A 27,543-nucleotide genomic window follows, 5' to 3' on the forward strand; every position below is an offset into this window, starting at 1 on the left:
GCAAATTTTCGTTTTGTAACTTTGCTATTTTGGGGCTGCTAAATTGTTTCTCCTAATGGTTATGGGTTGGTTTTGTTTTGCACACTCTAATATCCAATAACATACAATTTCGTAATTTGTGAGTTGTCGTTCTAATTTCAGTTAAGTTAGTTTCTGAGATTTTTGTTTGAAAACAGCTTCGTAGGGTGAAATTCCGAGTCCTGATTGATTAGAGCCTAATTAATGTTATAAACTTATTAAATAGTCACCATTTTGCACACGGGAGGCTATTTAATTTTGTTTCAGCTCGTGATTGTTGTTACTTACTGAGTGATAAGAGGCCGGACATTGTTTGGGTAGCTCCAATTACTGGGGATTTCAGATTCCGGCGGAAGAATTCGTATCTGGGCAGACATCTGTTTTTGAATTTTTCTACCTTTTGGCGTGAGGTTTTCTCCGCATCTGCTTGATTTATTCATTTTGCTCAAGTTATTCGAAGAACTTATTCCTTTGCACGTTGGATAGTTTTTCAGCTCAAACATTTGGCGTGAGGGTTCTCCGCATCTGTTTGATCTGTTTGACTGACTTTGCAATAGTTTTATTCAAATTTGTGGATTATCGAAATTATTCTCTGTGTACATCAACCCTATGTAGAGCGCTATTTCGAGCCCCTTGTGGGCGAACTCCTTTGATCCCCATTTTCATTTTTAATATTCCCCTTAAAAATGGCATCCCCACCACCGCCACCACCCCCTGAACGGCTTTGTGAAATTTGTGTTCAGCGATGCAGTGCCCAAGTTGGTACCCATTGTGTTAAATGTAAAAACGTTTCTGTCCACCATGCGTGTCTGGGCTTTACGAACAGTTCAAATATCATTGGAACGATTTTTTGCTCCTGCAAGTAAGTGTTCCTCAACATTTGGTCGCTGAAGAGCTGTCGGCACTTGATAGATTTTCTGCAATTGAGCAAAAACTGGAATGCGTTGATGCTCTTATCCGCGAGGTTTCTTTACTTCGAAATGAAATAGCTACGATGAAAAAAACTTAATTTTCCCTTTCTTAGAGCCGTAAAAACTGGTCTCCTGAGAACCCGAAATGACAGCATTTCGAGTCATCAAAGTGCTTCAGGTACCAAAAAACGAAAAGCCAACGATTTGACTATAGAAACAACACAGCGAAAGCTAAGACCTAAAGAATTAAAGACTGGTACCAATACGCATACATCGGTAATATCGGGCGTTAAAGATCTCCAAAGCGCCGTCATATCTATGTTGGACGACTTAGCCAACATATCTCTGTCACTGAAATGGAAGAATACTGTGAAACAAACGGCATTGAACTCCTTCATATTCGTCAAATTTCAAGAGCGGAATGACAGCTCAAGTCATTGCATTGTGTGTTTAGGTGTGAAGATGAAAAGTCGACTCAACGGAATTTTTGCCTGAAAATGTTATCGTATCAAGATTCTATCTGAACGAACCAGCTCGTGAAAGGCTGAAAAGTGTTGAAAAAACATGACTAGAATTTAGCTTTTCTGACACCATGAAAAGCGAATGTTTAACTGCTTCTTACATAATGCTGGCTCTGTGAGAAACAAGACAAAAGAAAAAAATGCTTTATTGCAAATAAATGAGATAGATATTTTAATATGTGTCGAATCATTGATTAGAAATAATATGGATGATAATTTCTTCTAGCAACAGTGTTGCCCCTCTGGTTTTAAGTTTCACATTGCACCACGACTCAATAAAAGAGGCGGAGGAATTTGCTTTTTCTAGAGATCAAATATTCAGTTAGAGAATTTTGAAAGTCAATCGTCAGAGCTCTTCGAATACTGCAGCGCTAGGGAACTTTTTTGCCTAATCATCGTGTACAGAGTGCCTGGAGGACGTGTCAAGTTGTTTTTTGATAGTTTTGCTAACTTTCTGGAAGATAAAAAGTTACGTTTCGATCGAATTCTTCTCTTAGGCGAATTCAACATTTCCTTGCATGTCAACAATGATGCTTCACGCCTCTGGGCTCTTTTTATGGAAGAATTTGATCTAATCCAGCACGTCAAAAACCAAACTCACAAATTCGGTGGTTTTCTCGATCATGTTATATCGTCCGGTGAAATTCGGATTAATGTAATATCGAACATTTTTCTGACTCAATCTGATCATTCCCTAATTTGTTTTTGATAAGTAATTGGAAACCTAGCAAACCCAAGCAACAAATATTTACCGGAACTGGAAATTTCCTTAATGACTATCTGGCTGCTGTGGAAGATACATTTGAATGATCCATTACCGCTTAAGGTTAAAACCATCTTTGACCATAAATGCCCGTTTTATGATGATGAACTGTTATTCTTGAAGAGGAAGAAATAGAAATGTGAGCGACTATATCGCAAAACCCAAAGCGTTGATTTGAAAGCGGAATTTGATTTGACTTCCAAAAATTATTTCGAGAAATTTCATGAAAAAATGGCACTGTTTATCAACAATGCCTTGCACGGGAAATGAAAACGTCAAAAATATGCGTTATTGAAAGCTCCACTTGGTAAAGAGGAGACGTTACTGCCAAAAAGTGAAAATACGGAAAGTCTTGCTACAGATTTTAATAAATTTTATTTCAAAAGTTGGGAATATTATTGCATCAATGCAGGCAGCTGGATGTCCAGAGATCTTCCCGTTGATAAGTAAACAGTTCTGCGCATTCACTCTATTATCCTAGAGCGATTTGAAGAAGCTACTTACGGCTTCAACGACCTGTACATCAACGCTGGATAGGATTCCGACGAGCTTAGTAAAATCTTCTCCCAATAAATTGTCTTCTGTATTATTGAACCTAATCAATTTTTCTTTGGAAAAATTAGTTTTTCGCAACGCTCTTAAACAAGCAATTGTTAAACCTCGCATTAAAAACGTTAATCTTGATCCTGAGGATTTTACGAATTAACGACCAATATCAAACCTGAGTTACACATCGAAGTTATTAGAAAGATTAGTTCTTGTACAACTTACCGATCACATAGAGAGCAATGCCATGTTCTGTTCGTTTCAAAGTGCCTATAGAAAGTTTTATTCAAAAGAAAGCGCACTACTAAAAGTCACCAACAACCTGTTACTAAATTTAGAGCTAAAAAAGCACTTTTTACATTGGACTAGATCTATCAGCAGCCTTTGATACACTGGATCATGATATGCTTTTATCAATTCTTGATGTAAGCCTCGGATTCCGAGGTTCTGTTCTCTGTTTCCTAAAAAGCTATCTGAGTGGTCAATCTCAGAATGTAATAATAAAAGATGTGTTGTCTTCAGAACAGGAAAAAAATACTGGAGTACCACAAGGATCGGTTTTAGGCCCCCTACTTCTCTCCTGTTATTTGCTGCCATTAGAGCTCATATTTAAACAGTTGCAAATAATCTATCAATTCTATGCAGATGATACCGTTGTTTATTTTGTCTATGGGGAAACGGTGACCCTGGAGAAGTTTGATCTGATTTTTAGCACATTACAGAAATGGTTTTGTGGCGCCAAACTGAAATTGAATACCAGTAAGACAGAGTTTATAAAAGTAGTGCGAAAAAAATCTTTCAATGCCAATCTAAAACTCCATATGGATTCCAAATTTTCGAATCATGTGAAATTCCTTGGCTTCCTTTTCGATGACAAACTTTTATTTTCACAGCTAATCAGCTCGGTCACTTCTGCCTGCTACTATGTGCTACGGAAGATCTATTCTATCAGAGACACAGTTGACAGTGATGTCCTAATAGAGTTGGTAAGAAATATGATTATTTCGCGGCTTGACTACTGCAACTCAATTCATTATGGATTACCTGCTATACTTCATGGGAAGTTACAACGGATAAAGAATTGTGCATGCAGGCTGATATTCCGACTGTCACCCGGAACACCAACTTCAAGATTCATCAAGCAGCTTCATTGTTTACCTGTGCAGAAAAGTGGGCTGTTCAAAATTTTAATTTTTGGTCATCGCCTATTTCATCATCCTCAACAAGTTCCAGGCTATCTTAGCTCTCTTTTGTCTCGCAATGATAAATTTACAAGATGCCAGAATATTTACAGCCTTCAAATTTTGGTCACTAAAACTAACTTCGGAAAAAGGTCTTTCATCCATGCAATTCCGCATGAATGGAACAGACTGCCATTTGAATTGAAGCTAATAGCAGATGAGCGTACTTATAGGAAGAAACAGAAAACTTTTTTATTCTGATTGTTTTATATTCAAGCAATTCTGAGTATTTAAATGGTGCCTAAACCTATAATAATACAAAAATAATAATGATTGGTATTGCGTATTATAAGTGTAGGGGAAAAATTGCGCTTTTCGTGACCCATTGTTATACTTTTGTTAACTAAAGTTCTAATGAATTATCCAATGATTCTGTTTGTACCTTCTACGAGGTATATGAATAGGGGATAATGTTTTCTGGTGCAAACATTAGTGTGACATAATATGAGAAGGCACATACTATTACATTGACGAAGTAGTTTCTTTCGGATGGTGGTTGAATTGGTCGTTTTGTGTCAATCATTATCATTTCGATGAAATAATTTTTTGTAGTTGCTAATTGTTCTGTTTTTGCTTTTGTTCGTGTTTCGCAAAAATTTTGTTTGTTTGACAATTTATGCAGCCTCCAAGTTATATTTGAATCCAAGTGCTAAGATATGGGAACTAAGATTTCTTTATAATGTTACGTTTTGTTTTTTCAAAGCCGGTATGGCCTACGACATCGATAAAATGTTCTCGGAAAAATGCACTTAATAGTAGCGTTAACGGTTAGCATATTCTGAGGACTGATATTTTGTTTATTTTTAAAATTTTGTTCTTAATTCCAGTATTTTCATATATAGTTATATATTTTTATTTTGCAAATAAGCAAAAACTCCTTTGTTATCTCGGATTTCACGTGTAACTGAAGATGGTTTGATTTCAAGTTTTTCCAACATTTTATTTTGATGGATTACTGGGTCTAGATTTTGCGTCTCATTTATCGATGTGTTTGTGATTTTTGTCTCATCATAAAAGATATTGTTAATTTTAACGTGATCGTATTTTGCTATTTTGGTTGATTCTACGTTGTTTAAGAATCGTAAATATTCATCATCATGGTGTACTAATTATGGTCTTTTTTGGCTATGAGCTATGTCTAGATCGTTTTTTCCGATTATCGGTAAAGTTCCATATTTTAGTTTTGGTTTACAGTTTGGCATTAGTTTAGTTTTCGTTTCTTGTGTGACCTTTTCGTAAGATAATGGTTGATATTTGTTTTTATCAATTTTAATTTTTCAGAAACTGTTATGTATGTTTGCTAGGAGAGGGTAATGTGTTTGTTCGCATGTTTCAATGTTCGTAATATAGCAGATGCTATAATTTCCTTCTATGTTATTCCCAAAAGTTGTTTTGACGAAGAAGAATTTGACATTGTCTGGTACTTCCACGGTTATATCTCTTTCTTTTTGGGAAAATTTTCTCCGTTTAATGTTCTGCTTAGTAAATCTGGTAATGTTAGGTTTATTTCGTCCATCTAAACAACTATATGCAGCTGTTGTAAAAATTGCTCCGTTTATCCTGGTTAATGCAAAATCTACTGGTTCTTTTAGCCAATTGCATTTCGATTCATCGATCATGCTATTTAGGAATTTAGTGTCTAGCACACTTTCTAAAGATTATCCCTTTCGAAGATTTATACCGACATTAATGAAAGTGTTTCCAGCTGACAATTGTTCTTTGTTAACTGGTGATACAATATCATATATTTTTAGAACGTCTATTAGTTTTTGAAAACGTTCTCTGAGATGTATTGGTACTTTATTCTTTGTTTTCTTTTTACATTGGTAACTGAAGTTTTAATTTCGCTTTTCCAACATCGAACTTGTTTGTTGCTTATACATATCGATAATTTCATTTGACTGTTACTATTTATTTCAAACTTGTCTTGTGATAAATGTGAGTGTTGGAAATCAAATAATTGAGTGAGTTCTTGTTTTTGTTGGTTATATCTCTTTATGTTAAATTTTTAAATGAGATCTGGTTTTATTTTTAACGTTAAAAATTGGTCTAATGTTTGGTTTCGTTGGTTTCGAAATGTTCAATGTTTAGGGCTCAATATTGCACTGAAAACAGATCTAATGAATTATCTTGATGTGCTTCCATTTGAAAGGTTTTGAATGTTGGTAAATAAAGTCTATCAGTGCTTGATTGATTGCAATTCTTTGGTTTGTTTTTTATTAAGTTCATATCAGCAAATTTTCGATTTCTAGTGATAAGTCTTTAATGTCAGTGAATAACTTACTTTGGTATTTGTGTATTGATTCAAAGTAATCAGTAATTTTTTTTCTGTTTGATTTCTCCATCCTTTTGATTTTTGGTATTGGAAATGTCGTGCTATTATGTTGATTTGGTTCAAAATTTAATGATTCTTTTTTATAGACTGGATCTACTCTCGAGTAATACGGATGCACTTTTTTAAATTCTAGAAAGAATGTAATATTGTTATCTAAAATTGTTTTTGCGTTTATGGTCAATTTGTTTCTATTATAGTTGAAATATTTTGATTTGCAATTATTTTGATTTGGTTCAAAATATAATGATTCTTTTTTTAAAGACTGGATATACTCTCGAAAAATACGCATACACTTTTGTAGAGTTTAGATGGAATGTAATATCGTTATCTAAAATTGTGTTTGCTTTCATGGTCAATTTGTTTGTATTAAAGATTATTGTTACAATATAATCTTTTAAGAATGGTGTTCCGAGAGTATTTTGATGACATTACATAACGTTGAAATGATTTTTGAATGTTTGCTGAGGTTTACGTGTGTTATTTAATGTTCTCTCTGTTGTTTAATCTAACTCTATGATCCCTAATGCTTGTTTTTTGGTGTTGTTTGCTGTTGTTAATGTCTTCGTAGAGTATATTAGTTGTAAATTTGGATCATTGTATTTCAATTCATTCCATGTATCTTCATTTAATAGGTTCGGTGCTGTTCATGAGTCAAACTGGAATTTTATTTCCAACATTGGTTTTTGTTTTGTGAAATCGTTTTCTAGAATTGAACATTGACACATCGGTAGTACCTAGGTTGCATTAGGTTCAATAGTATTAATCAAGTTACAAGTATCCTCATTTGCGTTATAGAATTTAGCAAGAGTTCGATGGTGTTCGACAGATGATGCTGACGAGTTTTGGTATTGATCAATGCCAGGTGGGTCAATATTGATATTTTGCTGTTTTTTGATATTTTTCTGTTTTTCTTGACATTTTAAGTGTTTGGTTTTCCATTTAAGTTAGAGTTTTATATTTTGATCGGCTTGGGATATTATCACTACTGTTTGAATATTTATTTCTATCGTTACTGTTTTTATTATGGTTTGAGTTTTAGTTATTATTAATGTTATTATAGGGTGATTGGTTTCTCGAATTCTTTCTGAAATTGTTTCTGGAATTATATTTTGAATTAATTCTCGAATTGTATCCTGGAATGTGTCGAGAGTTTTGTTTGTTGTTCTTCTTGTTTGATCTATTGTAACTGTTATTTCGCTTCTGTTATAGTTGTTATATCTTTATTTTTAATTCTGTTATAACTTCTCAAACGGTTGCGATTGTTTTTGTTATAGTAGTTTCTGCTATATGATCTACTATTACTTTTATTGATTGAGTATGATCTTCTATCATTACTTTGGTATAATTGTAATGATCTTTTTGGTGGTCTACCTCTACAATACTAGGTACTGGTGATGACGAAGATAATTGTCTACAAATAAGGTTATTAGAACTTATTTGTCTGTTTGGTAAGTTTTGGTTACTTCTCATGCGTCCATAAAACTATCTTTCTCTCGGTTTTCGTTGTGTTTTTCTCCGTTGTGTTTTAAAGCATCTTCCTTCATATGCCCGTGTGAACTGCAATAGCTACAGAAAAGTAAGAATTTTGGTCTTCCCTTGAAACTCTTCCGGTCATAGGTAATGTTTATGCCGTTGAGTACAATGCATACAACATTTCCAAAATCTGTTATCTGTTCTTGTTATCTAGGTTATCAATATTGTTACAGAATTTTGACATCATCTTTACTTCTGTCTCTGGTTTTGATGCAATTTGGTTTAATTGGTGAAGTCTTTTATGGTTATTTGCTATTTTTCTAGTCAGATCCAATTGAACGATTTTGTCTACCAGTGTTTTGAATGGCATTGCTGTTTTCCATGGTGTTTGTTTATGGTGTGCGTGATTTGTCAATGCTGCATTTTTTTGGTTCTGTTTCGAGACATCTGATAAATGTTTGGTTCATTGCACTATTTTTCTAATCGTCAGCATATAATGTATAGGCTGTTTTAACAGGTGTTTCTATTCGTAATGCTAAGGATCTCAACGATTCGTTTTTATGTTTTTGTATCTGTTGTAATGATGTTTTTGATTGTTTTTTATAACTTTTTAGAGTTAAACATGTCTGAGAATTCTTTGCAGAGTTTCTCCCAATCTAACTTTGTTTCACTCGGTAGGGTCGAATACAATTTTTGTGCAGCTCTTCGTGGGGGTATGCAGTATAATTGCTTCTCATCTTAATTGCCATTGATGATGGCCTGGTTCATTAACTAGTTAAATTCCGCTGCTGAAGATCATAGCTGCTGCTATATTGTTTAAGTATTCTTTGACAGTAAAAACTGGGTCTGTGCCGTGGAATAGTTGAATGTTTGTTGGTACTGAACCGTTAGAGCTGTTGGTTCGATAATTTTTTGTAGTTGCTAATTGTTCTGTTTAAGCTTTTGTTCGTGTTTTGCAAAAATTTTGTTTGTTTGACAATTTATGCAGCCTCCAAGTTATATTTGAATCCAAGTGCTAAGATATGGGAACTAAGATTTCTACATAATGTTACGTTTTGTTTTTTCAAAGCCTGTATGGCCTACGACATCGATAAAATGTTCTCGGAAAAATGCACTTAATAGTAGCGTTAACGGTTAGCATATTCTGAGGACTGATATTTTGTTTAGTTTTAAAATTTTGTTCTTAACTCCAGTATTTTCAAATATAATTATATGTTTTTATTTTGCAAATAAGCAAAAATTCCTTTGTTTTCTCGGATTTCACGTGTAACTGAAGATGGTTTGATTTCAAGTTTTTCCAACATTTTATTTTGATGGATTACTGGGTCTAGATTTTGCGTCTCATTTATCGATGTGTTTGTGATTTTTGTCTCATCATAAAAGATATTGTTAATTTTAACGTGATCGTATTTTGCTATTTTGGTTGATTCTACGTTGTTTAAGAATCGTAAATATTCATCATCATGGTGTACTAATTATGGTCTTTTTTGGCTATGAGCTATGTCTAGATCGTTTTTTCCGATTATCGGTAAAGTTCCATATTTTAGTTTTGGTTTACAGTTTGGCATTAGTTTAGTTTTCGTTTCTTGTGTGACCTTTTCGTAAGATAATGGTTGATATTTGTTTTTATCAATTTTAATTTTTCAGAAACTGTTATGTATGTTTGCTAGGAGAGGGTAATGTGTTTGTTCGCATGTTTCAATGTTCGTAATATAGCAGATGCTATAATTTCCTTCTATGTTATTCCCAAAAGTTGTTTTGACGAAGAAGAATTTGACATTGTCTGGTACTTCCACGGTTATATCTCTTTCTTTTTGGGAAAATTTTCTCCGTTTAATGTTCTGCTTAGTAAATCTGGTAATGTTAGGTTTATTTCGTCCATCTAAACAACTATATACAGCTGTTGTAAAAATTGCTCCGTTTATCCTGGTTAATGCAAAATCTACTGGTTCTTTTAGCCAATTGCATTTCGATTCATCGATCATGCTATTTAGGAATTTAGTGTCTAGCACAGTTTCTAAAGATTGTCCCTTTCGAAGATTTATACCGACATTAATGAAAGTGTTTCCAGCTGACAATTGTTCTTTGTTAACTGGTGATACAATATCATATATTTTTAGAACGTCTATTAGTTTTTGAAAACGTTCTCTGAGATGTATTGGTACTTTATTCTTTGTTTTCTTTTTACATTGGTAACTGAAGTTTTAATTTCGTTTTTCCAACATCGAACTTGTTTGTTGCTTATACATATCGATAATTTCATTTGACTGTTACTATTTATTTCAAACTTGTCTTGTGATAAATGTGAGTGTTGGAAATCAAATAATTGAGTGAGTTCTTGTTTTTGTTGGTTATATCTCTTTATGTTAAATTTTTAAATGAGATCTGGTTTTCTTTTTAATGTTAAAAATTGGTCTAATGTTTGTTTCGTTGGTTTTGTAATGTTCAATGTTTAGGGCTCAATATTGCACCGAAAACAGATCTAATGAATTATCTTGATATGCTTCCATTTGAAAGGTTTTGAATGTTGGTAAATAAAGTCTATCAGTGCTTGATTGATTGCAATTCTTTGGTTTGTTTTTTATTACGTTCATATCAGCAAATTTTCGATTTCTAGTGATAAGTCTTTAATGTCAGTGAATAACTTACTTTGGTATTTGTGTATTGATTCAAAGTAATCAGTAATTTTTTTTCTGTTTGATTTCTCCATCCTTTTGAATTTTGGTATTGGAAATGTCGTGCTATTATGTTGATTTGGTTCAAAATTTAATGATTCTTTTTTATAGACTGGATCTACTCTCGAATAATACGGATGCACTTTTTTAAATTCTAGAAAGAATGTAATATTGTTATCTAAAATTGTGTTTGCGTTTATGGTCAATTTGTTTCTATTATAGTTGAAATATTTTGATTTGCAATTATTTTGATTTGGTTCAAAATATAATGATTCTTTTTTTAAAGACTGGATATACTCTCGAAAAATACGCATACACTTTTGTAGAGTTTAGATGGAATGTAATATCGTTATCTAAAATTGTGTTTGCTTTCATGGTCAATTTGTTTGTATTAAAGATTATTGTTACAATATAATCTTTTAAGAATGGTGTTCCGAGAGTATTTTGATGACATTACATAACGTTGAAATGATTTTTGAATGTTTGCTGAGGTTTACGTGTGTTATTTAATGTTCTCTCTGTTGTTTAATCTAACTCTATGATCCCTAATGCTTGTTTTTTGGTGTTGTTTGCTGTTGTTAATGTCTTCGTAGAGTATATTAGTTGTAAATTTGGATCATTGTATTTCAATTCATTCCATGTATCTTCATTTAATAGGTTCGGTGCTGTTCAAGAGTCAAACTGGAAATTTATTTCCAACATTGGTTTTTGTTTTGTGAAATCGTTTTCTAGAATTGAACATTGACACATCGGTAGTACCTAGGTTGCATTAGGTTCAATAGTATTAATCAAGTTACAAGTATCCTCATTTGCGTTATAGAATTTAGCAAGAGTTCGATGGTGTTCGACAGATGATGCTGACGAGTTTTGGTATTGATCAATGCCAGGTGGGTCAAAATTGATATTTTGCTGTTTTTTGATATTTTTCTGTTTTTCTTGACATTTTAAGTGTTTGGTCTTCCATTTGAGTTAAAGTTTTATATTTTGATCGGCTTGGGATATTATCACTACTGTTTGAATATTTATTTCTATCGTTACTGTTTTTATTGTGGTTTGAGTTTTAGTTATTATTAATGTTATTATAGGGTGATTGGTTTCTCGAATTCTTTCTGAAATTGTTTCTGGAAATATATTTTGAATTATTTCTCGAATTGTATCCTGAAATGTGTCGAGAGTTTGGTTTGTCGTTCTTCTTGTTTGATCTATTGTAAATGTTATTTCGCTTCTGTTATAGATGTTATATCTTTATTTTTACTTCTGTTATAACTTCTCAAACGGTTGCGATTGTTTTTGTTATAGTAGTTTCTGCTATATGATCTACTATTACTTTTATTGATTGAGTATGATCTTCTATCATTACTTTGGTATAATTGTAATGATCTTTTTGGTGGTCTACCTCTACAATACTAGGTACTGGTGATGACGAAGATAATTGTCTACAAATAAGGTTATTAGAACTTATTTGTCTGTTTGGTAAGTTTTGGTTACTTCTCATGCGTCCATAAAACTATCTTTCTCTCTGTTTTCTTTTTGTTTTTCTCCGTTGTGTTTTAAAGCATATTCCTTCATATGCCCGTTTGAACTGCAATAGCTACAGAAAAGTAAGAATTTTGGTCTTCCCTTGAAACTCTTCCGGTCATAGGTAATGTTTATGCCGTTGAGTACAATGCATACATTTCCAAAATCTGTTATCTGTTCTTGTTATCTAGGTTATCAATATTGTTACAGAATTTTGACATCATCTTTACTTCTCTCTCTGGTTTTGATGCAATTTGGTTTAATTGGTGAAGTCTTTTATGGTTATTTGCTATTTTTCTAGTCAGATCCAATTGAACGATTTTGTCTACCAGTGTTTTGAATGGCATTGCTGTTTTCCATGGTGTTTGTTTATGGTGTGCGTGATTTGTCAATGCTGCATTTTTTTGGTTCTGTTTCGAGACATCTGATAAATGTTTGGTTCATTGCACTATTTTTCTAATCGTCAGCATATAATGTATAGGCTGTTTTAAGAGGTGCTTCTATTCGTAATGCTAAGGATCTCAACGATTCGTTTTTATGTTTTTGTATCTGTTGTAATGATATTTTTGATTGTTTTTTTTAACTTTCTAGAGTTAAACATGTCTGAGAATTCTTTGCAGATTTTCTCCCAATCTAACTTTGTTTCACTCGGTAGGGTCGAATACAATTTTTGTGCAGCTCTTCGTGGGGGTATGCAGTATAATTGCTTCTCATCTTAATTGCCATTGATGATGGCCTGGTTCATTAACTAGTTAAACTCCGCTGCTGAAGATCATAGCTGCTGCTATATTGTTTAAGTATTCTTTGACAGTAAAAACTGGGTCTGTGCCGTGGAATAGTTGAATGTTTGTTGGTACTGAACCGTTAGAGCTGTTGGTTCGATAATTTTTTGTAGTTGCTAATTGTTCTGTTTAAGCTTTTGTTCGTGTTTCGCAAAAATTTTGTTTGTTTGACAATTTATGCAGCCTCCAAGTTATATTTGAATCCAAGTGCTAAGATATGGGAACTAAGATTTCTACATAATGTTACGTTTTGTTTTTTCAAAGCCTCTATGGCCTACGACATCGATAAAATGTTCTCGGAAAAATGCACTTAATAGTAGCGTTAACGGTTAGCATATTCTGAGGACTGATATTTTGTTTATTTTTAAAATTTTGTTCTTAATTCCAGTATTTTCATATATAATTATATATTTTTAATTTGCAAATAAGCAAAAATTCCTTTGTTATCTCGGATTTCACGTGTAACTGAAGATGGTTTGATTTCAAGTTTTTCCAACATTTTATTTTGATGGATTACTGGGTCTAGATTTTGCGTCTCATTTATCGATGTGTTTGTGATTTTTGTCTCATCATAAAAGATATTGTTAATTTCAACGTGATCGTATTTTGCTATTTTGGTTGATTCTACGTTGTTTAAGAATCGTAAATATTCATCATCATGGTGTACTAATTATGGTCTTTTTTGGTTATGAGCTATGTCTAGATCGTTTTTTTCCGATTATCGGTAAAGTTCCATATTTTAGTTTTGGTTTACAGTTTGGCATTAGTTTAGTTTTCGTTTCTTGTGTGACCTTTTCGTAAGATAATGGTTGATATTTGTTTTTATCAATTTTAATTTTTCAGAAACTGTTATGTATGTTTGCTAGGAGAGGGTAATGTGTTTGTTTGCATGTTTCAATGTTCGTAATATAGCAGATTCTATAATTTCCTTCTATGTTATTCCCAAAAGTTGTTTTGACGAAGAAGAATTTGACATTGTCTGGTACTTCCACGGTTATATCTCTTTTTTTTGGGAAAATTTTCTCCGTTTAATGTTCTGCTTAGTAAATCTGGTAATGTTAGGTTTATTTCGTCCATCTAAACAACTATATACAGCTGTTGTAAAAATTGCTCCGTTTATCCTGGTTAATGCAAAATCTACTGGTTCTTTTAGCCAATTGCATTTCGATTCATCGATCATGCTATTTAGGAATTTAGTGTCTAGCACAGTTTCTAAAGATTGTCCCTTTCGAAGATTTATACCGACATTAATGAAAGTGTTTCCAGCTGACAATTGTTCTTTGTTAACTGGTGATACAATATCATATATTTTTAGAACGTCTATTAGTTTTTGAAAACGTTCTCTGAGATGTATTGGTACTTTATTCTTTGTTTTCTTTTTACATTGGTAACTGAAGTTTTAATTTCGTTTTTCCAACATCGAACTTGTTTGTTGCTTATACATATCGATAATTTCATTTGACTGTTACTATTTATTTCAAACTTGTCTTGTGATAAATGTGAGTGTTGGAAATCAAATAATTGAGTGAGTTCTTGTTTTTGTTGGTTATATCTCTTTATGTTAAATTTTTAAATGAGATCTGGTTTTCTTTTTAATGTTAAAAATTGGTCTAATGTTTGTTTCGTTGGTTTTGTAATGTTCAATGTTTAGGGCTCAATATTGCACCGAAAACAGATCTAATGAATTATCTTGATATGCTACCATTTGAAAGGTTTTGAATGTTGGTAAATAAAGTCTATCAGTGCTTGATTGATTTCAATTCTTTGGTTTGTTTTTTTATTAAGTTCATATCAGCAAATTTTCGATTTCTAGTGATAAGTCTTTAATGTCAGTGAATAACTTACTTTGGTATTTGTGTATTGATTCAAAGTAATCAGTAATTTTTTTTCTGTTTGATTTCTCCATCCTTTTGAATTTTAGTATTCGAAATGTCGTGCTATTATGTTGATTTGGTTCAAAATTTAATGATTCTTTTTTATAGACTGGATCTACTCTCGAATAATACGGATGCACTTTTTTAAATTCTAGAAAGAATGTAATATTGTTATCTAAAATTGTGTTTGCGTTTATGGTCATTTTGTTTCTATTATAGTTGAAATATTTTGATTTGCAATTATTTTGATTTGGCTCAAAATATAACGATTCTTTTTTTAAAGACTGGATATACTCTCGAAAAATACGCATACACTTTTGTAGAGTTTAGATGGAATGTAATATCGTTATCTAAAATTGTGTTTGCTTTCATGGTCAATTTGTTTGTATTAAAGATTATTGTTACAATATAATCTTTTAAGAATGGTGTTCCGAGAGTATTTTGATGACATTACATAACGTTGAAATGATTTTTGAATGTTTGCTGAGGTTTACGTGTGTTATTTAATGTTCTCTCTGTTGTTTAATCTAACTCTATGATCCCTAATGCTTGTTTTTTGGTGTTGTTTGCTAGTGTTAATGTCTTCGTAGAGTATATTAGTTGTAAATTTGGATCATTGTATTTCAACTCATTCCATGTATCTTCATTTAATAGGTTCGGTGCTGTTCATGAGTCAAACGGGAAATTTATTTCCAACATTGGTTTTTGTTTTGTGAAATCGTTTTCTAGAATTGAACATTGACACATCGGTAGTACCTAGGTTGCATTAGGTTCAATAGTATTAATCAAGTTACAAGTATCCTCATTTGCGTTATAGAATTTAGCAAGAGTTCGCTGGTGTTCGACAGATGATGCTGACGAGTTTTGGTATTGATCAATGCCAGGTGGGTCAATATTGATATTTTGCTGTTTTTTGATATTTTTCTGTTTTTCTTGACATTTTAACTGTTTGGTCTTCCATTTGAGTTAGAGTTTTATATTTTGATCGGCTTGGGATATTATCACTACTGTTTGAATATTTATTTCTATCGTTACTGTTTTTATTATGGTTTGAGTTTTAGTTATTATTAATATTATTATAGGGTGATTGGTTTCTCGAATTCTTTCTGAAATTGTTTCTGGAATTATATTTTGAATTAATTCTCGAATTGTATCCTGAAATGTGTCGAGAGTTTGGTTTGTTGTTCTTCTTGTTTGATCTATTGTAACTGTTATTTCGCTTCTGTTATAGTTGTTATATCTTTATTTTTACTTCTGTTATAACTTCTCAAACGGTTGCGATTGTTTTTGTTATATTAGTTTCTGCTATATGATCTACTATTACTTTTATTGATTGAGTATGATCTTCTATCATTAATTTGGTGTAATTGTGATGATCATTTTGGTGGTCTACCTCTACAATACTAGGTACTGGTGATGACGAAGATAATTGTCTACAAATAAGGTTATTAGAACTTATTTGTCTGTTTGGTAAGTTTTGGTTACTTCTCATGCGTCCATAAAACTATCTTTCCCTCGGTTTTCGTTGTGTTTTTCTCCGTTGTGTTTTAAAGCATCTTCCTTCATATGCCCGTGTGAACTGCAATAGCTACAGAAAAGTAAGAATTTTGGTCTTCCCTTGAAACTCTTCCGGTCATAGGTAATGTTTATGCCGTTGAGTACAATGCATACAACATTTCCAGAATCTGTTATCTGTTCTTGTTATCTAGGTTATCAATATTGTTACAGATTTTGACATCATCTTTACTTCTCTCTCTGGTTTTGATGCAATTTGGTTTAATTGGTGAAGTCTTTTATGGTTATTTGCTATTTCTCTAGTCAGATCCAATTGAACGATTTTGTCTGCCAGTGTTTTGAATGGCATTGCTGTTTTCCATTGTGTTTGTTTATGGTGTGCGTGATTTGTCAATGCTGCATTTTTTTTGTTCTGTTTCGAGACATCTGATGAATGTTTTGTTCATTGCACTATTTTTCTAATCGTCAGCATATAATGTATAGGCTGTTTTAACAGGTGTTTCTATTCGTAATGCTAAGGATCTCAACGATTCGTTTTTATGTTTTTGTATCTGTTGTAATGATGTTTTTGATTGTTTTTTATAACTTTTTAGAGTTAAACATGTCTGAGAATTCTTTGCTGTTAAACATGTCTGAGTTTTTCCCAATCTAACTTTGTTTCACTCGGTAGGGTCGAATACAATTTTTGTGCAGCTCTTTGTGGGGGTATGCAGTATTATTGCTTCTCATCTTAATTGCCATTGATGATGGCCTGGTTCATTAACTAGTTAAATTCCGCTGCTGAAGATCATAGCTGCTGCTATATTGTTTAAGTATTCTTTGACAGTAAAAACTGGGTCTGTGCCGTGGAATGGTTGAATGTTTGTTGGTACTGAACCGTTAGAGCTTGTTGGTTCGAATGATAGGCCTTCGTTTTTGCTAATTGATGGTAAATGTTTATAAAATTTAGAAGTGGTTCGGTGACTGTCGTCTCCTTTTCCTCTGTTGATGATATTTCTGGACGTCGTGGTCTAAACTTTCCCTTTTGGGTACTTGCTCTATGAAAGTTCTGTCGGTGTATATAATCAATGTTTTGATTCTGTTTTGAAATCCTTTGTAACATTGTTTGGTTTATTTGGTTAAATGCTTGTTCTAAACTACGTTCTTGTTTGCTTTGTAGGTTTTCACTCAGTTCAGAAAAATTATCTTTGAGGTTCTCTAATAATTGATATGTTTGGTTTGTTACTTTCTATATTTTTTCATCGTGTGTATATCACGTTGGTCATTGCCGGAACCAAAGTTGTGTGGTTTAATAAATTTGCTTGGTCGCTTGTTTTCTGTTTGCTGTACTGATTAATCAAATTCATTTTCGTGATCAGATATTTATGAAGGATGGTGTGGGTAGTTATCTTTGTTTTGAATTATGTTCGATGTTAATTTTCTATCTGGCATTTTTGTTGTCTTCTTTGTATTTGGTATTGTAGTATGAATCAATTGTTCTTCTGGAGTTGACGTTGAGGTTATTCTTGCTGCCGATATTAAAGATTTTGACCGTGCATATTCTTGATCAAAAATTCAAATATAATTGTCTAGTACTATGAAGGAACTGAGACTGATTGATCTTATTTTCTGGACACTTTCAAATTATGATGATTTTTAATCATTTTTTCAAAATTGTTTTAAGTCATGACTGCGTATCCTTCTCCAATGATTTTTCTTATTTCATCGATTTACTCGATATTATATAGCCAGAAAACCTATGAGAATTCCGATACTATATTCCGAATTTCTGATGCTATATCACCGTTATTTTTTTTCTGGGGTCTATCAACTTTTTCAGCCAGCTTTTGAAGTTTTCAAAATCTTGTCTGAGTTCATCGTTTACAGATTCTTTTTGATTATCGTTATTTTTTGAGATGGATTCTGTTGTATCTCTTATTAGTTTGTACGTTGAATTCGGTTTTTCTACTAGCTTAGTATTATCTTGTGGTAATTAGTGTCTATAAAGGAATAATTTTTTTAATGTCTACTAGACTGATTTCGTTTTCGTGACTATAATATGTTATTGATATCCCTTTTTCGTCGGTTAAAGGAAATATATATTTTCGTTTTTCTGGCTGCTGCTTAATACTAATGATGGTATATATAGTGTGCAAGATGGTTTTGTTGCAATGCTAATTGTTGTGAATGGTTTTTTTCTTTAAAAAGGTTTAATTTTAGAATTATAATAATTCCATGAAAAACTTCACGGTTATCTTGTAAATAATCGGGATCGGTTTCAAATAGTATTAACGATATTTTCATTCCCGGTTATCGATTGTCGGTATCAATGAATGGTTATTTGGTAAATTCTTTTTGTTTATCCGGTTAGATTTTTGGAGGTCAATCAAACTTGACTCCAATCACTAATTTGTCGGTCAAGGGCGTTTTTGATTGCGGTTGTTTTGTATTTTTTCTTATTTCTGTGTCGCTCTTATTTCTGTGTCGCTCTTGTCGCTTACCTCATCAGGATTGAGTTGGGTCCAATTAACCCTGTCTTGATCTAAATATTTATTAATGATTTTCCTATGAGAGAGTTTCGTCCAACTAGGCTCTGGACTTATATTGCTTATTTGAGCGTCTTCCGAAGTGCACTTCAAATGGCGATATAAATAGCCTTTTATGTTTGCAAATGAGGAGTTGATATATTCTTGAATTTTTTGAGGTTTGACATTTTCTCGTTGAATTCGGATTTAGCAGATTCTTTTACGCAAGCGAGCCTACACTCTATTGTTTGGATTAGCCGCTCAACTAGGCCAATTGATCTATGGTCAACGATTGGTGCGAATCAATGTTTTTTTGTTGTTCACAGAATCTACTAATTTGTTTGCTAATTTGATCTAAGAGAATGCGTCGTGGTACGCCAGGTAGTAATATTCTGTATGTTGATTGCATTAGCGAGCTCGTAAACTTCCGCCGACGGAAGTTGGAGAAAAGATCAATGTAGGCTTTTTCTTGATTTCTTTCGTTATATATTGAACCGCTAAAATCTAATCGTATCACTTCATTAGGGTCACTGCATGAATTATAGGACTGCATTTACTCAAGGGAATAACAGGTCTCAATTTTTATCTTTTCTGCACGGTGTGCATTTGGCAGTTTTGGTTAAGAGGTCCCAGTTTATATGGCCAACAGGCGTGGATGGCCACATCGGCCATTCCCCAATTTCGGGTGTGGGTGCAGCGGAGGATGCCCATATAGACGCCCTTCATAGCATTGGGTTTTGTGATCTTGTTGTCGATGCACGAGCAGCCTGATTCGACGTGTAGGTTCCGCCAAAATGATTGGATGCCGGTCTGATCTGTATACAGCGTTCTTCAGTGTTTGTTAAGAAGCAGTCGCGTACCTCCATCAAAATTGTGTCTTTCTTTGTTAGGCTTGTGAGCAATCTATTCGTGAATATCTTTCTGAGGGCGAAATTAAAGGCGTCCCCATATCTTTTCGTTGATCAGTTTCGTTGGTGTCAACATCGGGGTGCGGGTATCATCAGTACATGGGGTGTTTTCTGGGCATTTGGGGCCGGACTCACATTTTCTTAGTCACAGTGCACTCTGTTTGGTGTATTCGGCTGATTGCTCTTGCGAGGCATTCAAATGATGTTGATGAATTTATTTGCTATTCGCTCGAATTTATATGATTTATTATCAAACTGATTTGCAGCTGACAAATTGGTGGAATGAATTTGTTCACTGTTTTTGCTTCAATTGCTCGCTTTATTGGAGGAGTTTGTAGAATTTATTTTCACGCTATTAGTATCTGGGGAGTGAATGGAGTTTTCAATTTGCGGAGCAATTTGAGGAGTATTTAGTTTAACTGGGCTTGCTAGCATGTAGGTTTTACAACTTGTTTTAAAGTGCGGCGCATTCGGCACAAAAATAGAATTGTTTAATAGGAAGCGTTTCGCAGCATGTTTCATTAGATTTAGCTTTTTGCGACGATAAATTGCTCGTCGTATTATGTAATATTGGGTGCTATTAGGTTTGGTTCGCATGTTATATAGTCAACTAATTCCACACGCCTGCCGGGCAAGAGGTCAATGTTAAAGTTAATAGGCAGTAATGTGGATATGCCTCTCTAAAACTTAGGCCTTGTCGAGATGCATTGCGTTTCATAGTTGTTTCAAGATCAAGTTTTTAATGTCTGCTTTCAGTTGCTTCAGAGAGTTTCGCTTTTATTTCGTCAGAATGTATTTTGTGGTTTTTAATCAAATTAAACTTTTCTGATTTTTTCAGCAGTGATCTGAGTGGGTGGCATAAAATTGCTAAATTTGGTTTAAATTTACTTAGATGGTAGACTGAGCGTAGGAAGGATCTCATTTTCTTCAGAGTTGTTGGTGGCTTTAGATCTACTATTGAGCTCGTTTTTGTATCTTATGGTTTGATAGCAATTTTTGTGATATTTGAGCGGAGCCATTCTATCTCGTTTTTTTTGCATATTGACATTTTGGTAAGTTTATTGTCAAGTTCACATCATCCCGTTTTTAGTTCATTTTTGAACTTGTTTTCAGAACTAGTTTCATGTGATTTGCCAAAGTGCAGCATATAATTAGTATGTCTAGAAAACAGTACGTATTGGTTAGCCCTATGAGGGTTGTGTCTATCACCTTTTAAATTTCAGCCAACATATCTCATAGACCTTGAAATCCTGTTTTAAGGCGATAAGTGCCAATCATATCACCGCTTAGGATATTCTAATTAATGTGGCGTGCCGTTTCCTTGTGTAGATTGAGTTGGCTATACGGGTACTTCAAACCTATCGTCGTAAAGTGTGCCTCGATTTGCTCCGCGTTTACGCATAAATTGCGAGAAATCAGTTGCACCAGGCTGTCGATATTGGGCATTTGATGTTTATTTTACGAATTGAATTGTTCATGATATTTGAATCGGGAGCTAATTTAATAGAGCCGTTCTTCTTTACTTTTATGACTGCCAGTGATGTTTTTATCTGAGCATGAACTAAATTTATTAATATGTCCCTAGTTCAATAGTGTTTCCAATTCTTGTTCAACTTTGTCTTGGATGTTGATGGTAACTTTTCTACCTTTTTGATTTGGCGCTTGGTACTTATTTTGAAACTGCGATTTTCTACAGTATGGTTTTTTCACTTACCAATTCTACTGATCATTCATGGAAACCTGTCGTTTTTTCGTTGTTGAATCGAGTTGGATGTGTTGATGCAGTTGACAATTCTGTTGGTCGCCTAGTGTTGTTCGATATATATTCCCAATGCTTCAAGCAGGTCTCGCCCTATCAGTGGTATAAGTTCGTTTTTCACAATCACAAAGCACGCATTTTTGCAGCGTTAATTGCGACTTTGCAATGGCGCTATTAACGTTTTGAGTGTCTTTAGGTGTTCGTTCGAAATGTTCTTTATGTTTTGTGTCTTTTCGACACTTATATGGCATTTTTGCATTAGTTTTGATTGAAGTTATTCAATTTTTAGTGAATATGGAGAATACACGGCCTAATTCAAGTAGAAGTGTTATTTGATTATTTCCGATTGTGATTTTTTTGTTTTGCGGTGCAATTTTCTCTGTTCTGTTATTTGAGATCATTGCAAAGCAATTGTCATCTGATGAAATGTAGTCGGATTCGTATCTCGGGTTGTATTTCTCTACGCTGTTCACTGTTTCTTCGACGATTTCGTTTTCATTTTCCATATTTTTTATGTCTCTGTTTTATTTTGTCTGTTGTGGTATTCTGCAAAGTGATTCATTATGCCACAGTTGTTACACTTTTTTCCTAGTGCAATGCAGTTTTGTTTTTGGTTGGGTTGTCACGTTTGTGTTCTGAACGCTGTTGATAAACACTGGATTCATGCTATTTATTCTCTTTTGATCTAATTCTCCTATTTCCATACTGATTGTCGCTTGTATCGCTTGGCTTGGTTCTGATGTTTCGCGGAACAAATAGCGCTGTATTTTGATATTTTCTCACAGTCTTTGACACTACAGTTCTACGCTAAACATTTGAGTGTGCTGCAAAACTGCACTACACTCTTTTCATTTTTATTTCCCGGCGAATGGCAGGTATCTATTAGAGATAATATTTCGAGCCTCAAAAATGCAGCCTCCACAGTGGGCTAATGTTCCATCGTTGTTAATTCATTTATTACAGCGTGTGGTTCATTTCGGCTCAAAACAAATTTACCCTCTGTGCCGATGGTTGAGTAAAGCAATGAGACTCATTTTTGATCGCAGAGGTCCCAAGAGTGATCACATCAGTGTATCCCAGCATTCATTATCTTCTGACAGTTCAAATCCCACCAGAGTTTGAGTTGTGCATTTCGGGACTTTTTAAAGTTCAGTGCCCTCGGTGGAGTCGTCAATTGGTTGTTTGTATCATGGTTCTAATGGGAGATCCCCGTGGTTGGTTTTGCGTTTAGCAACACGTCAACATTGATACACTCTTTCGCCAAAGTTGCAAGTTTCACTTAATTCCTCCATTTTTCCATCGTAGTGGTGGTTCTGATGAGGGTTTCTCTCAAAAACGGTCAATGGGGTCTTTCTTGACACTACTGACTGTGCCATTTTGTACAAGTTTACTGTACGTATTTGAAATTCTTGTTATTCGCTGTGCGAATAAATCAATTTTGTATGGAGGTGAAAGTAACTATAACCATAAATGAAAATATGTAAATAAATCGTAAGTTAACAACAGTATGAATGATGCATTGGTACCTGTGTACCAAAGAAATCCGTGTTTGAACCACGGAGCCTATTTTTACTTGACTTAAGCCGACTATTTTTACGTCAACCAAACTTTTCACACTGGTTTTGAGCCTGACGCAAACTAAAAATGCAGAAGTTTTGAAAGACTAAAACTATAAAAGTGATTTTTCTCAACTCAAATTGCTGAAAAACAAAAAATTTTGATCAATATATTGTCAAATTTACGAGGAGTAAAATTTTTTATGTATATGATTTTCTCGACAAGTTTGTCTGTGAGAATTTTTTTTGCTCACAAATTTAAAAAGCAGTCAGCAACTATATCCCTAGGTTTGTGGAGCAACTAATGGTGCAAATTCTGTTTTGTTATCATAAATGATAAATCACTGTTTGAATGAAACAAAATCTACATTGTAGGCTAATGAAGAAGAACACATGTCAGACTACGCTTTAAATCCATCAATTAATGTAGCAAAGAAGTTTAATGTAGAGAACCAATTGCTCCGGGGAAATAAAAAAATGTTAAATCTTTTGGATTATTGCGGCTGTATTTTAGGTTGTATTGATCTCGTGCACGGATATTTGGTGTTGTGTCAGTGCTGATCTGGTATGCGGAGAAGTAAAAAAGAAAAATTTATCCCAGACGGGCAAAAAAGCAAACCCAATAAAACAATTTTCCTCAAGTTATGAAATCATGCTTGACTGGTAAATTGACCTAATCTCAGTTATTGAATTTTTTTTCTGACATATGAAACTATCTTGATTGACCACAAATGCCCACAACAATTTTTTTCTAAATGTAGGAAACTGGACCGTGTCATTTTAGTCATTACAAGAAAAACTTATATCTGAAATGTAAAAAAGCAGACTTTTGAAAGTAAATTTGCTTGAGTTATGAAAAAGCTTGCCTGACTAGTAAAAAGATCTAGTCTGGAGATTTGAACTGTATTTTTTAGACATATGACACTACTATGATTGACCCAAAGTGCCCATTAAAAACATTTTCTCGACTTAATGTAGAAACTGTGCAGTTGTTAAAAGTGTACCCACTAACCTCCACCTCCCCTACTAAAAATATTGAGGCTTTTCAAGTGCCGAGGTCTAAAGAGTGTAATTTAAAGAGGGTAATTTTAAAATGAGACTGAAAGGGTGTAACACAAACCTATTACTCAGAATGTATATATAATAGGAAGTAAGACTTGCCAAGAGTGTAAAGTTGATGTTAATATGTAATTGCCAAGAGTGTAAAAAAATTTCCGCTTTTAATTTCACCATCGTTTTCTGACACTTATCTGGTCTCATTTAAAAAATTGCACTCATTTTACCCTTGTTAAGAACAGAAATAGAGGTGCAACATTTTATTTACACTCTTTCCTCTCTTTATTCCTGTAATTTAGGAGGGAAATCCTTTTCCCGGGAAGTTATTCAACGGTGAAATATCTGCCTCAGCTTTCATTAAAGAAGAAAGCAAATGTGTATATGTCAGAATCTGACATAAACTAAAAAAATAATTCAATTGTAAGTTCCAAATTCAATGGCTAATGACGCTGCATTTCTCTAAAATTCCATTTTTCTTCTTCATTAATTTTCTTTATATTTTTTTGTGAAAGTTTTCTCATGAATCTGTATTTATGAAGTTTTTGAGACAATACGTTTTAATCTTTCATATATCGCTGTGTTTTGTAACCAATGTCAACCTCTCATCTACTGAACTTTTTTTTGACCATTCTTTCAACTCAATTCAAGCCCGCTTTGGCTGAGATCCCAACCATATTATTTTAAAAAGATCAAGGTCCTTATAGGGCAAAACTTATTGTTACAGCCACTAGCTCTTTGTGCATGCTACTAAATGGTGACAAAACAACAGAACTTCACCTTCGATTTTTACTGTACAATTGGTACCAGTTACTTGCTTTACAACAACCCTACCCGAACTTGGATGGCTATCTGTGACAAAATCTTGCGCAATCTCGAAAGTCAAGTCACTGAAGTTATGATCATTCAAATGTCTTGCAAGAGTCTCAACAGATAACCATCCGAAACTGACTACTGAAGTATACCTCAGTTATTTAAATTACTACTGTTTGATGGAAAAAAGAAACTTGTCGACTTTTCGTTGTTTAATAGAGTTCAATGTGTTGATGCAGTTGACAATTCTGTTGGTTGCCTATTGTTGGTCGATATAGAATCCCAATGTTTCAATCAGATCTCGCCCTCTCAGTGGTCTGAGTCCGTTTTTCACAATCACAAAGCACGCATTTTCGCTGCTTTAATTGCTACTTTGGATTGGCGCTATCAACGTTTTCAATGTCTTTAGGGGTTCGTTTGAAATGTTCTATATGTTTCGTGTCTTTTCCGACACCCATTTGGCTTTTTTGCATTAGTTTATGATTGAAGTTATTCAATTTTTAGTGAATATGGAGAATACACGGCCTGATTCAAGTAGAAGCGTTATTTGATTATTTCCAATTGTGATTTTTTTGTTTTGGGGTGCAATTTTGTCTGCGTGGTCATTTGAGATCATTGCAAAGCAAATGTCATCTGATGAAGTGTAGTCGGATTCGTATCTCGGGTTGTAGTTCTTTACGCTGTTCACTGTTTCTTCATCGGTTTCATTTTCATATTTTTTATGTCTCTGTTTTGATTTTTCTGTTTCGGCTTTCTGCACATTTTTGCAAAGTGATTCATTATGCCACAGTTGTTACACTTTTTTCATAGTGCAATGCAATTATTTTTTTGGTTGGGTTGTCACGTTTGTCCACAATTACGGCATTGGTTTGATTGATTTGCCTTCGTGGAAATTGTGTTTGTTAGTTGTTGTTGGCGATTCGCTGGGTGAAAACCACTTTTGTTCTGAACGCTGTTGAATAACACTGGAGTCATGCTATTTATTCTCTTTTGATCTATTTCTCCCATTTCCATATTGATTGCCATTTGTAGTGTTTGGCTTGGTTCTGATGTTTCGCGGAACAAATAACGCTGTATGTTGATATCAGGTATATTTGTGAAAAAAATATCCCTGATTATTGTTTCCTCACAGTATTTGAAAATAAAATTCTCCGCTAAATCTTTGAGTGTGCTGTAAAAGTGCACTACACTCTTTTCTTTCTTATTTCCCGGCGAATGGCGGGTATCTATTAAAGATAATATTTCTAGGCTCACAAATGCAGCCTCCACAATGGGCCAATGTTCATTTACCCTCTGTGCCGATGGTTACATTTACACAAAAACATTTACCCTCTGTGCCGATGGTTAAGTAAAGCAATGAGACGGATTTTGGATCGCAGAGGTCCCAAGAGCGATCACATCAGAGTATCCCAGCAATCATTATCTTCTGACAGTTCAAATCCCACGAGATTTTGAGTTGTGCATATCGGGCCTTTCTTTCTCGTTCAGTGGCCTTGGTGGAGTCGTCAATTGGTTGTTTGTATCTTGGTTGTAATGGGAGACCCACCATGATTGGTTTTGGTTTGAGCAACACGTCAACATTGATACCCTCTTTCGCCAAAATTGCAAGTTTCACTTAATTCCTCCATTTTTCCATCGTAGTAGTGGTTCTGATGAGGGTTTCTCCCAAAAACGGTCAATGGGGTCTTTCTTGACCCCATTGACTGTGCCATTTTGTACAGTTTTACTGTACGTATTTGAATTTCTTGTTATTCGCTGTGCGAATAAATCAATTTTGTATGGAGGCAAAAGTAACTAAAACCATAAATAGAAATATGTAAATAAATGGTGAATTAACAACAGTATTAATGATACATTGGTACCTGTGTACCATAGAAATCCGTGCCTGACCCACGGAGCCTATTTTTACTTGACTTAAGCCGACTATTTTTACGTCAACTTTTCACACTGGACTTGAGCTTGACGCAAACTAATAATGCAGAAGTTTTGAAAGACTAAAGCAATAAAAGTGATTTTTTCTCAACTCAAATTGCTGAAAAACAAAAAAATTCGATCAATATATTGTCAATTTTTCGAGGAGTAAAATTTTTTATGTATATGATTTTCTCGACTAGTTTGTCTTTGAGAATTTTTATTGCTCTCAAATATATAAAGCAGTCAGCAACTATAGCCCTAGGTTTGAGGAGCAACTAATGGCGCAAAGTCTGTTTTGTTATCATAAATGAGAAATCACTGTTTGAATGAGAAAAATAAATTCTACATTGTAGGCTAATGAAGAAAAAGCCATTTCAGTCAAACTACGCTTTAAATCCATCCATTAATGTAGCAAAGAAGTTTAATGTAGAAAATCAATTGATCCGGGGAAATAAAAAAAATCCTAAATCTTTTTGGACTATTCTGGCTGTATTTTAGGTTGCATTGATCTCGTGCACTGATATTTGGTGTTGCGCTGGTGCTGCTCTGGTTTGCGGAGAAGTAAAAAAGAAAAAAATATCCCAGACGGGCACAAAAACAACCCTATTAAAATAATTTTCCTCAAATTAAGAAGAAATCATGTTTGACTGGTAAATTGACCTAATCTCAGTTATTGATTTTTTTCTGACATATGATACTACCTTAATTGACCACAATTGACCACAACAAATTTTTTCTCGACTAAATTTAGGAAACTGGACCGTGTCATTTTAGTCATTACAAGAAAATCATATCTGAAATGTAAAAAAGCAGACTTTTGAAAGTAATTTTGCATGAGTTATGAAAAAGCTTGCCCGACTGGAA

General features: G+C 33.8%; 1 protein-coding gene across 1 annotated transcript in view; it reads left to right on the plus strand.

Moving 5' to 3' along the window:
* Nucleotides 1-227: 227 nt before the first annotated feature.
* The window catches only part of LOC142339618 (ADP-ribosylation factor-like protein 5B), a 463,878-nt gene continuing 436,562 nt past the window's right edge, over nt 228-27,543 (plus strand). Inside the window, exon 1 of the mRNA XM_075389787.1 lies at nt 228-242. The gene's annotated coding sequence lies outside the window, so the exon portion shown is untranslated. The remainder of the gene's footprint in view (nt 243-27,543) is intronic.

This window comes from Convolutriloba macropyga, chromosome 1 (genome assembly GCF_964194025.1).
Source record: "Convolutriloba macropyga chromosome 1, txConMacr16.3, whole genome shotgun sequence".
Lineage (NCBI taxonomy): Eukaryota > Metazoa > Xenacoelomorpha > Acoela > Convolutidae > Convolutriloba > Convolutriloba macropyga.